We start from the raw sequence: 14473 nt of genomic DNA, 5'->3' as shown, positions 1-14473 counted from the left end.
TGGTCTGCAGCTTTAAATACTACATTTGTTTGTTAGAGATGTATATAGAGATGTTTCTTTATAGGGTCAAGTTGTGGGCCCTAATGCAAAATGCATCTTATTGCCTCATCTGTTGCTTTTCTACACACTGCTAAAGTCCTCCCAGAAAGATAAAACATACACTGATACACTGCAGTATATTGACAATTAGTTGTGTGAAGTTTAGATGCCAGGAAGTGGAAAAGACAGCTTCTTTTTATTAGCCACGGTATCAACGTGGCAAAGGGAAAACGTAGGAAACACGTGTGACTTATTTGCCTGGATGACCTTAGATTTCTCTCTCATTATGTGTTGCTTGGCTATGAACATGTGAAGCAGAAATGGACCCAATCAAAATGATGCAAGTGGTTTTGAATTGTTGAATTTGGCTTCGTATCCAGCAAGTTTCCAAGGTGGTTCCATTTGTTAATTTAAGTGAGGTTTAGAATGTAAAAACCAGTTCATTCTTCACCGAGTGTTGGAAGATGGTCTGTTTGTGTAGGGCAGGAATCCAGGTATCTTATTGCTAAAAGAGCGCTGGCTTATCTGCTTGTTGATGGTCGCTTATTAGAGGATAATGAGTTTTTTTACTTTAGAAATGCTAAACGTCGTGTACAGCTATTTCTCATCTAACACCATCAATAATAGATGGCAAATGGAATGCATTTAAATATTTAATAAGACAAACACAATGGAACTTGTTAGCTGGATTCTTATGTAGACCCATAGAGGGTCACAACTCATCATCTGTGCAAAGGTCTACATTTTGTGTTACATATATATATATATATTTATACTAGCTGAGAGCCCCGGCTTTGCCCGGGATGTTTGTTGTGTGGGGGTGGCATTTGGGTGGGGAGTGGTCCACGCGGCCCATGGCGGTGTGCGGTGGTACTGCTGCTGTGGCTGTACTGATGGTGATTGTATCGGTGTGCTGATTTGGGAGGGTTTGTTGCTGATGTGGGGGTGCGGATGTGGGTGTGCCGATGGGGGAGGTGCGAAGGTGCCAATGTGTGGGTGCTGATGGTGTTGATGGGGGCTGGGAATGGTGGGGAGCCGAAAATGCCAGTGTGCTGGGGGGGGGGGGGGGGGGCATGGGATACCGGTGTGCTGATGTGGTGGTGCTGGGGATAGTGTGTGTGTGTGTGTATACGTGTGTGTGTGTGTGTATACGTGTGTATACATGTTTGTGTATACATTGTGTGTGTGTGTGTGTGTATGTGTACGTGTGTGTATGTGTGTGTGTGTGTGTACATTTGTGTGTGTATACATGTGTGTGTGTACATGTTTGTGTGTGTGTATACACCGGGGGGGGGGGGGGTGAAGGGCAGGGCCGGGGGGGGGGGGTGGTGAAGGTCAGGGCCGGGGGGGGGGTGGTGATGGGCAGGGCCGGGGGGGGGTGAATGGCAGGGCCGGGGGGGGGGGGGGGGTGAAAGATCCCTTCCCGTGCGGTTACTTACCTCGCACCGGGCCGCGCTCCTCCTCGGGTTCCTCGGCGGTCTCCGTTTCCCCCGGCGATGCGGAGCTGAGACGCTCAGGTCAGGAGGTGGTGTGGGCCGCGGCCCGTACAGCTCCCGATTGAGAGAGCGGGAGCAGCGCTCGCGGGTATGGTGAGCTGGGGGCGCGGCCTCTAGGCCTGAAGGTGAGAGCGGCGACAGCGTGCTCTGGGGGGGGGGAGGGAGCACCGGGAGAGCGGGTGAGCACCGGGAGAGAGGGTGCACCGGGGGAAGAGGGTGATGTTGAGGTCCCGCGGAGTGGTGATAGGGGGGGTTCCGTTGTTGCGGGCCAGCGGCCGGGAGGGGGGGTCAAGGCCGGGCAGCCGTTAAGGAGGGGAGAGAGAGAGAGAGAGAGAGTCAGCCGTTAAGGAGGGTGGAGAGAGAGAGAGTGTGTGAGTGTGAGTGTGTGTGTGTCAGCCGTTAAGGAGGGTAGAGAGAGAGAGTATGTGAGTGTGGGTGTGTGTGGGTGTGTTTGGCCCGCCCGTCACTCAGGCCTATGAGAGGTGTGCCTCCACCTCAGGCCAATGAGAGGTGTGCGGGGGCGGGCGGCCCAAGGGACCAATGAGATTTCCCCTAGGGACACCGGACATCCAGGCAGGCAGGCAGGCAGGCAGGCATACAGTGCTTTCACTAATATAGTATAAGAAGATATATATATATATTTATATTTAATAACCATTTGAATTCAAGTATATCAGCTGCCTGTGATTGTGTTACTAATAATGGCTTCTTCCTTACCATACAAACAATGGACAAAACAAAGATATCAATTCACCTCACGTTTAAGGACTGCCAGTCTTTTAACTGAATGACATTAGATAAATATTGTGAAAACGCTTCAAATCTTATGTTTACCTGGAAAAGTTATTAAACATTTTTTTCTTCTTCTTAAATGATAATAGCTGGCTTCACAGCATATTAAACAGAGGTCTTTGTGCTTGGCACTTACACTCCTGTGCCTGCTTCAGGCTAAGGTCCCGCTGCCTCAGACCGTGTACCCTCACTGCAGACAGGCGCCGCGTGGAGAGGCACTTGACCGCTATTTGTGGTCTGTAGGGAGCGGCGTGGTTGGAGCAGATGGCTGCAGCAGGGGTCTCCCGGGCTGCAGGAGGGTGCTGCTGCCGGCAGTATGCTGGAAAGTAAGCAGCTCCCCCCCCCCACACACATGCCCTCTGCTGCTCGCTCTCCGTGCTGCTCCCTCCCCCCGGTCGGTCCCGTCGGTCCGTCCATCCCTCCTTCGGTCCGCCCATCCCTCCGTTGGTCCGCCCATCCCTCCGTCGGTCCACCCATCCCTCCGTCGGTCCGTCCCTCCCCCAACACACAACACATATAGATACATATACACTTACATACACACACTTCCCCCCCCTACATTTTGGAGGTGGGGAAGTTCTGACAGCTCCAGCCCCCGCCGCTGATAGGCTCACCAGCGCACCACGTGACACGTCAACGCTAGGGATCTCAATTCTCTTGCATCCCCTGGCGGCTGACGCGTCACAGCAGTGGAAACACTGTATGTTAGGACAGGGTTGCGCAAAGGGTATGCGAGATTTTCTGGGGGGAGAGGGTGCAGCTGTTACAGAGGCCCCGCGCTTCTCCGAAGGCATTTAAAAGAAATGCCGGGGATTGCGCGAGCTCTCAGTAACTTTACTTATCTTGCCTTCCAGCAACGCGTCTCCATGGCAACTTGACGCGGGGTCACGTTCATTTGACGTCGAGCGGGGGGGGGGGGGGTGTGGTTTGGGGGAGGAGACCGCTGTGTTAAGAGATAATAGTGAAAAGCAGGGTTGCAGACCTGTCTGATATGTGAATGTGCTCACAAGTCCTATTTTATTTGCTATCTAATGTTGAATGTAGAAACTGGATTATTAACAAATGAATGTAGTCAGTGGCTAGAATTACACTCAGACCGTCATATCTCTGTTTGCTGGACCGTGTTCAAGTTGAAGATGCGGCAAAGCTGGATTTCTAGACGTCGTAACTAATTTGAGGTCATCTTAGGCAAGGACGACACACACAGCTGCTGGAAACCAGGTCAGAGAAAACCAGCAGCAGAACTGAAGAGGCCGTTTTATATAGGAAATGAAAAAGGATCGAATGGGGGAAATAAAGCAGATAAGAGGTGCACATGTTCAGCGGGTGGGGGAGGGGAATCGAAATCCTTTTGCTGCCAGGGTTTCTGCAAGATATTATATCGCAGTTTGTTGCTGATCTCGGAGGCAGCATGTGGAAATACTGTATCTTCTCCTTACACCCGTGAGCTGCTGCAGGGGCATGTGACCCATTGCTGAGCAATTGTCATACAGATCTGAGGCTGTTCAGCACCGAAAAGGTTTATTATCTGTCATCTAATCCGCTTTTCTTTACAAGGATCTGAATGCTGAAAAATACATTTTCCAAACCAGAACTGGCAGGAAATGGAGTTCGGGCTGGAAAGTTTCTTCTGGGAGAAATGCTTGCCAAGTAGAAATAAAATCCAGAGGGGAACTTCACTTCTTGTATTTTCCATTCTCCGTTATAAGGAGAGAGGGGGGGGGGGGGTCCCGTCTGTGTGCATGAGGGTGTGTTTAGGTTTCTAGGAACATCGTGCAAGGCTATGTAGAATGAACATGAACATCAATCGCCCAATTCAAAGCCTATCTGTATACTTCTGTATACAGTCTAGTTTTTAATACCGGACTCCAATCAGTGTTAAATGGATTTGTACAGGTAGTCCTCGTTATCCAACGTTTCACGTTACAACGGATGGCATATCCAACGCTTTACAATGCAACCCTATGGGCTGTTTTTCGACACCGGAATGCGTTATCCGACGCCTGAATGCGTTATCCGACCCTCACCGCCACTGATTAAGGCCTGGGACATAGTAGGATGAGCAGCGCTGAGCCGCGCTGAGGGGAAACATTATCCCTATCAGCGCGGCTTTAGAGGGCGCTTCCACAGGCGTGCGGAGGCGTGTGGAAATGCAGGAGACAGGCAAAATTTAAATTTGCCGCTCATGCAAGCGCAGAGCCAGTCACGTGACTGCCAAAAGCCAATGGCAGTCTGTGACTTCAGCGCCGTGACGTGGCGCCCTAGCCCCGCCTCCCGGCCCGCCTCCCGCCTGGCTCCCACCCTGCACACAAGCGCGCTCGCTGACGCTCATGCAGGGACAAGAAAAATCTCCTGCGTGAGCAGGTGAGCATGAGCGTCAGCGCTGCCCAGCGCTGATCAACCTACTATGTCCCAGGCCTAACATGGGACTCGCTTTACACCGATTTCACTATCCAACGCTACTTCCAGAACGGATTCCGTCGGATAACCGAGGACTGCCTGTAAATGCAGTGCTACAGTACACAGTTTTTGCCAGGAATTTTATTGTATGCCACAGCAAACCCTTTGCTGCCAAGGGAACCTGGAACAGATTCCAAATGACAGTTTTAAACAACAGTTCTCCTATTGTTGAGGTCATGTGCAGAACATGCAGAACGTATAATATTTATTTACGCATAAATTCTGCGTATAGTTGTTAATAATACCCCACTGCATATCTTTTTATATGTAGCGATTCTAAAGCTATCTTCATTGTGCCTGTGAATTTCTACGTACAGTACTGCGTACACTGTCAGCACTATAGAAGAAAAGATCAAATATATATTATTATAATCCGTTTTCAGTTGTATGTCAACATATCATTTTGAATGTGGATATTTAGTTTGCACCAACTATTTATATTATTCTTAAATATCTGAACAAAAGCTATAAAAACGGCAGTTTTACAATTATTTCCAGACTGAATCGTCCCCTGTCACGGCACTTACATTGGCAAATATATATATTTATGTTTCCTTCTGAAACCCAAGCTGAAAAAAAATCCATCATTTGGAAAAGGGGAGTCCGTGTATGGCAGTGGGCACTGTTGGATTGCTCTGCCCCATCTGTCAAGGTAGGACAGGAAATTCTTCTGTAGTGAGTCCTATAAAAAGGACTTCCCACTACCTACAGTCTCCAGCTACAAGATATAACATAAGAAATCATTAATACACACAGGAAGTGGAGGAGGGGGTTAAAAATTGTGCCCACTGCCATGAATGGACTCTAGGTGGGCACTTTTGGAATATACCAAAGCAGTAGAAATCGTTGGGCGAAAGAAAAAAACATGATACTGTATATGCTTCAGCAAACCAAGTTTATTTAACACAACAGCCATGAAGCTTGCGTCAGCTGAGGCCTGGATGTCTACTTTGTAATATTTGATGAGGGTATTGAAGAAGGACTACACTGCAGCCCTACACAGTTCTGTGGGGGATGCTTGTGCCTTGAATTCCCAGGACTTAGCCATTGCCTTTGTCGAATTCGCTTTAACCTTCTCTGGCACTTGTTTCTTTTTCCCCCTCATATGCTTTTTTTTGACACACAATGTAATCCAGCGGGTAACCGTGCCTTTAGATGCTGCTTGCCCTTCTGTGAGGACAAAGAGTCTTATCAGATTTCCTGAAGCTTTGCACTTAGTGCAAATATCACTTTAAGCATCTGACGATCTCAAGGATATGTAATATCTCTTCCTTCTGGTTGCCTTTGTTTGGACAGTATGAAAGGATCACGATTTCTTGGTCTAGCCTCTGTGGCACTGGATAATGAACCCTTTGTAATGGGCCCTGTGAAATAAAGGTTTCGCAGGCCACGGAACCTCTACCGCTATGTTTGCTAGTTGGACATATCACGCTCTCCCTGGCCAATAAGGAAAAATGTATATAATTTTCAGTTTGTCTTCTTTAATCTTTCTTGAACTTTTGGATTGAGTAGGATTGGCGGCAATGTTTAGGCAAGAGGAAAATTCCATGGGAAATGCAGAGCATCAACTCTCGTTGATTATTGGGTGAAAGACCCTTGAGCAGAAATGCTCTGCCTTTATGTTGAGACTTATGGCCATTAGGTCTATTTTGGGTTGACCGCAGCGCTGCTTGATTAGGTTGAATACTAGGATGTGCAATGGCCACTCTTCTGGATGAATAATCTGGTTGTTCAAATAATCTGCTAAAAAATTCTGTTCGCCTGGATTATGAAAATCTGTAATATGTTCACCACCTCCATCAATCTTCTGCTCTTCATTCTTCCTTGTTTGGACATATTTTTGGTACCATAGTACGATTGCTCGATTTTATCTTAACACCCTGAGGATTTAAAAAAAATGTATCGTCAATCTCTCCAGCGCATCGCTCATTGTTTTAAACAATGGATCCAGAAATTCCGGGTTAAAATCAGAATCTTTGTCTTGAATATCCTGGCCCAAGGATTTCTAGTACTCACCCTCAGAATTTTGTTAAGTCTTCACATCTGGTTCCTCGGAGGAGTCCCTTAAGCCTAAGCCGCGCTCTTAAATTAAGTGCCGGGGATGCGGAGAAAGCCTCTGTAAACTTCACTTACCTTGTTCAGACGGCTTCTGAAGATGCTTCGCCATGGCAACGCTGCGTCAAATGACGGCAACGTGACGCCGGAACCAAGGTAAGGGAGGGGCGCAGCGAGGGGGACAGACATCAGGTGGGCGCAGGAGAAAAAGATTGCACTCCCCGGCAATAAGGTTTGGTAGGTAAAAAAAAACCTCCACAATACAAGATACAGCAAAGACAAGGAACCCATGAGAACATCTGCAGCACAGTAACTAAGACTTCCCCACCTCTGCCTGACCTCTTCTACCAAGAGGTGATTAGCATGAAGGTTTTTGTTTATAGTATGAGCAGCGATGTGATGCCAGGGGCCTGCATTGACATGGAACAAATTTCATTGCATCCTTTCACTGACGCAAGGAATCCGAGTTTGTCATGATTTAGGAGTCTCCATACTCAATTACTTTAAAATATAATTCTAAATTGGGTCCATCCTAAAATGGAAATTGTCACGCACACGCTTGCCCACATGGAAGAGTGTCAGTGTGTGTGAAAGGAGTTAACAACAAACTGACCACCCAGTTCACCACCTTACCACAAGACACAACATGATTCTCTTAATTGCTTGATTGCTTTGATTAATGGTAATTCAAAGAACCCATAAAGACTCAAAAAGGTTAACCCCCTCTCTGCCGCAGCAGGGCAGTTAGCATTTTGCTGGTTACCCCCTTGGTTGCCTTACTGCACACAATGTACACTTTTAATGGCTATATTGTGGCAGAAACATTTAAGCACCTACGAATTAGTTTAGATAGAAAAATGATCGAGATTGAAATGTCCTCTCTCTGGTTCTTCTTATCCATTGACCTGGATATCTTCCGCCACTCTGTTCTAGGAACTCAGTAGTGAGGTCTGTCCTACATATGCATACACACAGTAAATGTCATTATGTTAGAGGAGTTCAAGATTAGCCACACATTTGGCATTGCTGCACCCAAGGTAGCCTGAAGACAATTCATGTTTTAAATATATTTGCTGAGAAGGAAACACCCTAAATATTACTTATGTACATTTATTAAAATATGCATATTTTGTCATGTATGCTTGTGTATGCAGATTGCAAATTGTATAGCACGATGAGGTGCTGGTAGATTACATTACACAGACGGGGGCCAGAGAAATTACACTTAATTGAAACCAGTCTTTCTTCTTTTCTAGAATCCATTGTACGTTGACGGGTCCAATCGTGTTGCTTTTTCATTGCTTTTTCATTGCTTTAATCCTACTTCCCATTTGTTCATACGCTTTGAACCTTTGCATATGTTAACATCAGCGGAAACCAAACACAAGTATATTTCTAAACATAAAGTAAAAGGAAAAGTGAAAGATTGCCAAAGAAAATGGAATAGACCAAAGGAACAGATTCACGAGTGTCAGTCAGTCCTATGTATATATTATCACAAAGAGCAAGTGTAATAAACAGTCATGTAAGTTGTTGTAAAGTTCGGTATGTTTCTTTGCTTACCTGTTCCTTTCCAAACAACACACAGAACCCCAGCAAGCTCTTTCTGGGAACCCCTGAGCCCCCACAAAATATATATGTACTGTATATAAGTGTCAAAAAGGAGTGCTATTGAGTGTGGTAAATGTATATAACAAGCGACCGAGAAGCCCAATGCTACATGCAATATGACAAAAATACACAGTAAAATACTTATATATTCTCTTGAAAAGGGTCATTTAGTTTAACCCTTTGGCCACAGCGTTGTAAGCCTGTGAGCTACGACAAGGCAGACCCTGCTCACAGGTCCTAACACTACCAGGTAAAATACTAATATACCTCTATTAGGATTCCTTTCCAATATGAAATACTTTATGACAATGGCCACCCCTGTTTCATACCCCCCATGCCAAACCCTGGCCAGATAATAGGTTTGTTGTCTGATTCAGAATCAGGGCACTACGGATTTCAAAATAAAGTGAATTTATTCAGCCAAAAGAATCGACGTTTCAGCCAGTAGGTCGGCTTTTCTCAAGTGTTAGAAAGGCTGACAAACTGGCCCGGAACGTCGATTCCTTTGGCTGAATAAATTCACTTTATTTTGAAATCCGTAGTGCCCTGATTCTCTTCCCTTCTTCCATATTCATTTGGATTATCCCACATGTTATCCCTGGACCAGGATTTCTGCTGCTGCCATGGTGTGCAGCCTCCACTTACCTTTTCGTGTTGTCTGATTCAGTCAGTGGAGCAATATAGGGTACCGTTGTTTATAGAGTTACTGATGTGCAGGGAAAAGCTTTGAGTGCTAACAATTGATTTGTGGCCCAGTTATTATTTTCAATTTAACTGACCTGTTTCAGCATTCTGTTTAATCAAACTTATTAGAAATGAAATAAAACTTGGACAGTACTATATTATAATAGTAAACCTCTGTATGAGTGAATCCCATCCACCTGGAAAACTTAGAACAAAACACATTCCTTATTTCTCCTATTGGAAATATGAATTCTGAATTACTGTAGAATGTGTCATCTTACCCCTAGACTGTAGACCAAATATTTTACAGCTCAACCCCGTTATAACGCGATCCGTTACAACGCGAATCCGCTTATAACGCGATGCAAGTGTGGCTCCAAATGTCATATTTCTGAATACCTTACAACACGATTATTGGTATCTTAAATACTTTATTGTACAATGCATACAATTGTACATTATTTCTAACGCGATCCGCTTATAACGCAATGTGATTCTTTGGACCCCAAGCACAGCGTTATAAGGGGGTTGAGCTGTACCTTCTAATATGAATGTGCACCTATCTAAGGTTTAAAATCACGATCTTTTGAGTTAGTGAGTAAAATGTGTGTAAAAGCTGCCTAAGTGTTATGGACCTTTGTAACGTACCCTGAATTATTCAGAAAATGTAACCTCCTGTTTCCTGGAAGCTGCTCATGGGGGTTGTAAAATACACGTGGTAAATTAGTGTTGTGTTATCGTGTGAGATTATAATGTACTGTAGATGTAATCAAGTTATGGAAGAAAACTGCATTGAGGTCAGGGGCTTATGCCCTGTAGGCTCTGAACAATAAACAGTCTTGGGTGCTATCAGATATTCTTATGACATGTCTGAACAACACAGCAGAAGCCCCTTAACATCTATGATAATATTTTTTTTCATGTAGGAAACGAGGTATGCAGCGCTGTACTTAGAATGAAATCCTTTGTGCTGCTGGCAATTTTGGGGGCTTTTTATTTATTTATAGCTTAACTGAACTAGGTGGCTTTAACTGAACGTGTTGATTTGTAGTTCCCTTGACCTACGGGTGTCACCGGCTTTCCAATCGCCAAGCAAGAATACTTACAACTAGGTGAACACAAAATAGCCACAGGGTCAGGGCTCTCTCCGACAGCCAATGGAAATGTGCTATGTTATCGGGAGAAAGACCATGTGGCTAAATTTGTAGTTTTTTGTTTGTTTAAAACCATGTGCAAAAGGGACCACAGATCAGTTCTTGGGGACACCTCGGCTCAGGTACGTAAAAAAACAAACCTTTTTGGGAGGTGATTGCTATAACAGGGCTGTGAATCACAGGGGAAGGTGCTAACTGTCACAGGAGAACAGGACAATTACACCAGGGATCAGTACACTAGATAGAATTGCAGCGTTGAATAAAAGTGAATTGATTGGAAAAAGATTCCACAAACCTCCAGTACATAAAACAGTACCACCGGAGGGAGGGGGGGCGGGGGGAGAGAGTGCTGACCGTGCCGTGTCCCTGCAGCTCGGAGGAGAGGGGGGGGGGGGATGAGCACTGAGCGTGGTGTCCTTGGAGGGAGGGGGGGGGGGAGTCACACTTGAAAGACACAAATAGTGACACACACACACTGACTGACACACACACAGTGACACACACACACTGAGACATACACACACACAGTGACACACACGAGGAATTCACAGTTACTATAAATATAGAAGTGCATATAGCTAAAACACGCGTTCTAAGTCAAACTTATTTGTGTTTTGGCACTGAAATTGTGTTTCTATTTTTAATTAACAAACACAATTTCTGTGACAAAACACATAGAAGTTTCACTTAAAATGTGCATGCCTAGCACACACACACACACACACACACACACACACACACACACACACACACACACACACACACACACACACACACACACACACACACACACACACACACACACACACACACACACACACTTTTTTTTAAGAGCAGCTAAATCTACCCCTACTGTCACACTAACAACCTAGATTTTGGTGCTGAGGATAGTGTTTCTACTTCTACGTTTTGAAGATCACGTCTTAATCCTTATTAATCAAGACAATCTTGATTGAGGAATAAAATGACTTGGGGAAGGGTACGGCGGGAAAGGGAGATTACCTTCTCCAAGAAAGAGTGTAAGATGGGGGATGGGGATACATAACCGGAAATAGCATCTGTGAATCATTAAGGCCGCTTTTCTCTAGCAATCACACGGACACAAGCTTGGCTATTGTAATTCTACATCCCTCATGTTCTTAGATCACAGCTCCAGTGAGAGCGACTGAGTGCACACGAGGGATAAGAAAGTGTCTGAGAGGTCTGCATTGGTCTGCTACAGAAATCTGACATGGGTTTGTCCATATTCCTGGAATCATGGAGATTTGACATTTTTGACCGCAGTACCGGTAACATTTTCTGCAAATTGTAACATTTCCTGAAAAGTGGAAATAATCCCTGAGACTGAGATAAATTTACTTCCAAACACAATTCCAGCTCCAAATACTAATCGTAAACACTCAGCCATAGCCATATATTCCAGGTTCTTCTGCGCATAGTTACTAGAATATGAGGTCATTTATCTAAGACAAGAGGGGATGAAAAACATACATTTGACAACATTTCCAATGTATTTATTGTGTGGCTTTTTTTCTGCATTGCACCAACTTGACAGAGAGGTTGTTAAATAGAAAGTTCAGTATCTGTACGGCTGATTTCCGGGTGTGTAATTTCTGGCCTTTGTAAATGAGCTATGTACAAAATCTGCACCTAAACAGTAAGAATAGGACGCGGTATTTGTCATACGCGGAAATAACTGCAGAAGTCCCCGCCACAGACGGAAACTTATTTAGTCTCTCATCAAAGTGTTCTTGTTTGTGAGAAACCATAAGCATGCATTTCCTTTCAAAAAGTACAAATAAGAAACAGGTGGTTGTACAGTTCCTCTGTGTTACAGCCTGATGTTCAGATTTTCTGTTATTGGCCTGACTTTAGGAGCCTGAAGACATACTAATCATTATTTAGAGGGGGGAATATGTACAGCTGTCTGTGTGTGAGAGTACTGGTATCACATACTTAGTATCACTACTTTCTTTATTCTTACTTACAAACCAAAACTCCCACTTGACTTTTTATTGAAAGTGTAGTGTTAAAAGAAGATTACTTACTCCATGTTTTAATACTATAAGACTTTTAAAGTTGTGGTTTGACCCCTTGTTTAAAAGGACTGTGGTTTGCTGCATTTAAGCGCAATGCTGTTTTTATTTATTAACTGCGCTTTTACTACTGATCAGACATTCTTCTAACTGTCTCAACTTACTCAGATGTCCTCACTAGCCCGTTCAATCCCAGAGGGGACTGCATTGTTTTTCACACTGCCTTGCAGCAAACTACTTTTCTACTCATCGAGGGTGTTAGACAGTAAAGGGAGAAGGCATAGCAAGCCCTGCTGGGTCTATTAGTTTGCTTCAGTTCATATATAGACCAAACTGGACTTGCACGCGGCAAGGGTTTGCAAAAAAAACCTATGATGCCTAAGACATATATACGTTCCATGTGCTACAATAATATGAATGTACTAATGGGTACAACAACTTTTTTATTTTTTTTTATAAACCCAGGTTACCACTACATTTTTATTTATAAAGTTACATTTTCCCTTTCTGGTTTTCTAGCATAAACATTGTATAAGTATTTGTAACAGAAGATCAAGAGAACATTGCGCCGATATTTAAAATCGGGCACTTGACCACTACTTTCTTTAAGCTGCTGCCAGCACTGCTTGGCTCTGGTCACTTAAATATGAAAGTGACCCCGGTATTGGCCCTTTGGCAGAGGAAAGCAAATCCCTCCTGCTTTCCACCTGCTGAAGTGTTTCTCTTCGGAACACACTTTCCATCTTCCTGCTCTGCACAGCAAACCGTTTCCAGCGCTCATAAATCAGAGGTGAGTAACCACATTAAAAAACCCTGCACTCTTCCTGTTGTAATATTCACTCTCACTCGATGCTTTCAAATTAACTTTAGTCTATGTTGGAACAGAATTTCTTTGCTTAGATCACCAAGTGCAGGTTTTAAGTGATTTCTCTGATTCTGCCGGAGGAAGGTGACATTACTCACAAATTGGGTTATCATCAGTTAATGTCAAACTTTCCAATCAGCGGGGTATGCCTGATATTACCTCAACCTCTCCCGAGTGCTGTAAACATTGGAACTGCAACAGCAGGTCGCAGCAAATGGTCTTTGAAGCAACGACCTATCAACTTTCATTGATTTTGCAATGGGGGTAAAGAGTATGTGGTCGATAAACTGCCCCATGCTGCAGAGCAAAATAAATAACTGTCCACAAATAAAAACAAATATTTATATACTTTAATTAAAACCACACATACATTTTAATTCCTAACACTAAATGCATATTCCTACCACTAACACTTAATTTGCTAACTACCTATATCACTAATTTACCGTGTCTCCCTGTCTTTCTCTCACTCTCTGGCCTTATTATTTAAAGTGCAATATGGCCGATCCAGCGCCATCGCACAAAAATTCAATTTAAGTCTGTGGGGCTTATCGTCAAACGGCGGCGCATCGGCACCATCACATTTGATAGAATTAGGGCCTGTGAGCATTTGAATCCCAACAGTCAGCCTCAGTATTCCGAGCTTCTCCTTATTAATATGGGTAAAGTTATACACTGCATGTCGCCTCTTACAGTCGGCTCAGTAGCCTCATAGACTTCTATGACCTTTTCTATGACCTTTTCTGCTACTTGTTTAGACACAGTATTTTTGTAATGGGGTTAGATATCTTCTGGAGATTAGAATAAGAAAGAAAGATAGTTATCACATCGTTATCCACCCCCACAATGAGCAGACGCGTTACCTTCTGTTTCAGCATTGCCCCTTCTTCCCTGTAGAGTGTGAGCTCTTGGGAGCAGGGCACTCATTACCATCTGTATCTGCCTACGCTAGTCTGTCCTTACTTGTATGTCATTCTGTTTTTTAGTTAAAGCAGCAACACTACCTTTTTTTTCTTTCTTTCTTATTTGTACAGTATATGTAAAGCATGTGACAAAGTACAATTCTACAATCTTACCTAAACGGTCAATCGCTTGGTGTTCCTGTTATACCGTTAAATCTGTACAAATCCTTATGGTGTTACTAACATAATAGCTAGTGTTGTACCGGGTCCTACATTTTCAGAAAACTGGGTAACAGGTACCCGGGCAAAATAAACCAATGTGCCCGGACGGCACTTACCTGCAGGGTGAGGAGGACCACGGCGACATCTGGGAGCAGCA

General features: G+C 44.3%; 1 protein-coding gene across 5 annotated transcripts in view; it reads left to right on the top strand.

Annotated features, from left to right (window-relative positions):
- The window catches only part of CD37 (CD37 molecule), an 89916-nt gene that overhangs the window by 37502 nt on the left and 37941 nt on the right, over positions 1–14473 (top strand). Inside the window, exon 1 of one of the 5 annotated variants that reach the window (XM_075605486.1) lies at positions 10390–10413. The exons of the other annotated variants lie outside the window; for them this stretch is intronic. The gene's annotated coding sequence lies outside the window, so the exon portion shown is untranslated. Of the gene's footprint in view, positions 1–10389; positions 10414–14473 lie in introns of those variants that run through there. 5 annotated transcript variants of the gene reach the window in all.

The sequence above is a fragment of the Ascaphus truei genome, chromosome 6, assembly GCF_040206685.1.
Source record: "Ascaphus truei isolate aAscTru1 chromosome 6, aAscTru1.hap1, whole genome shotgun sequence".
Classification (NCBI taxonomy): domain Eukaryota; kingdom Metazoa; phylum Chordata; class Amphibia; order Anura; family Ascaphidae; genus Ascaphus; species Ascaphus truei.
This window is presented reverse-complemented; position numbering and strand designations above follow the sequence as displayed.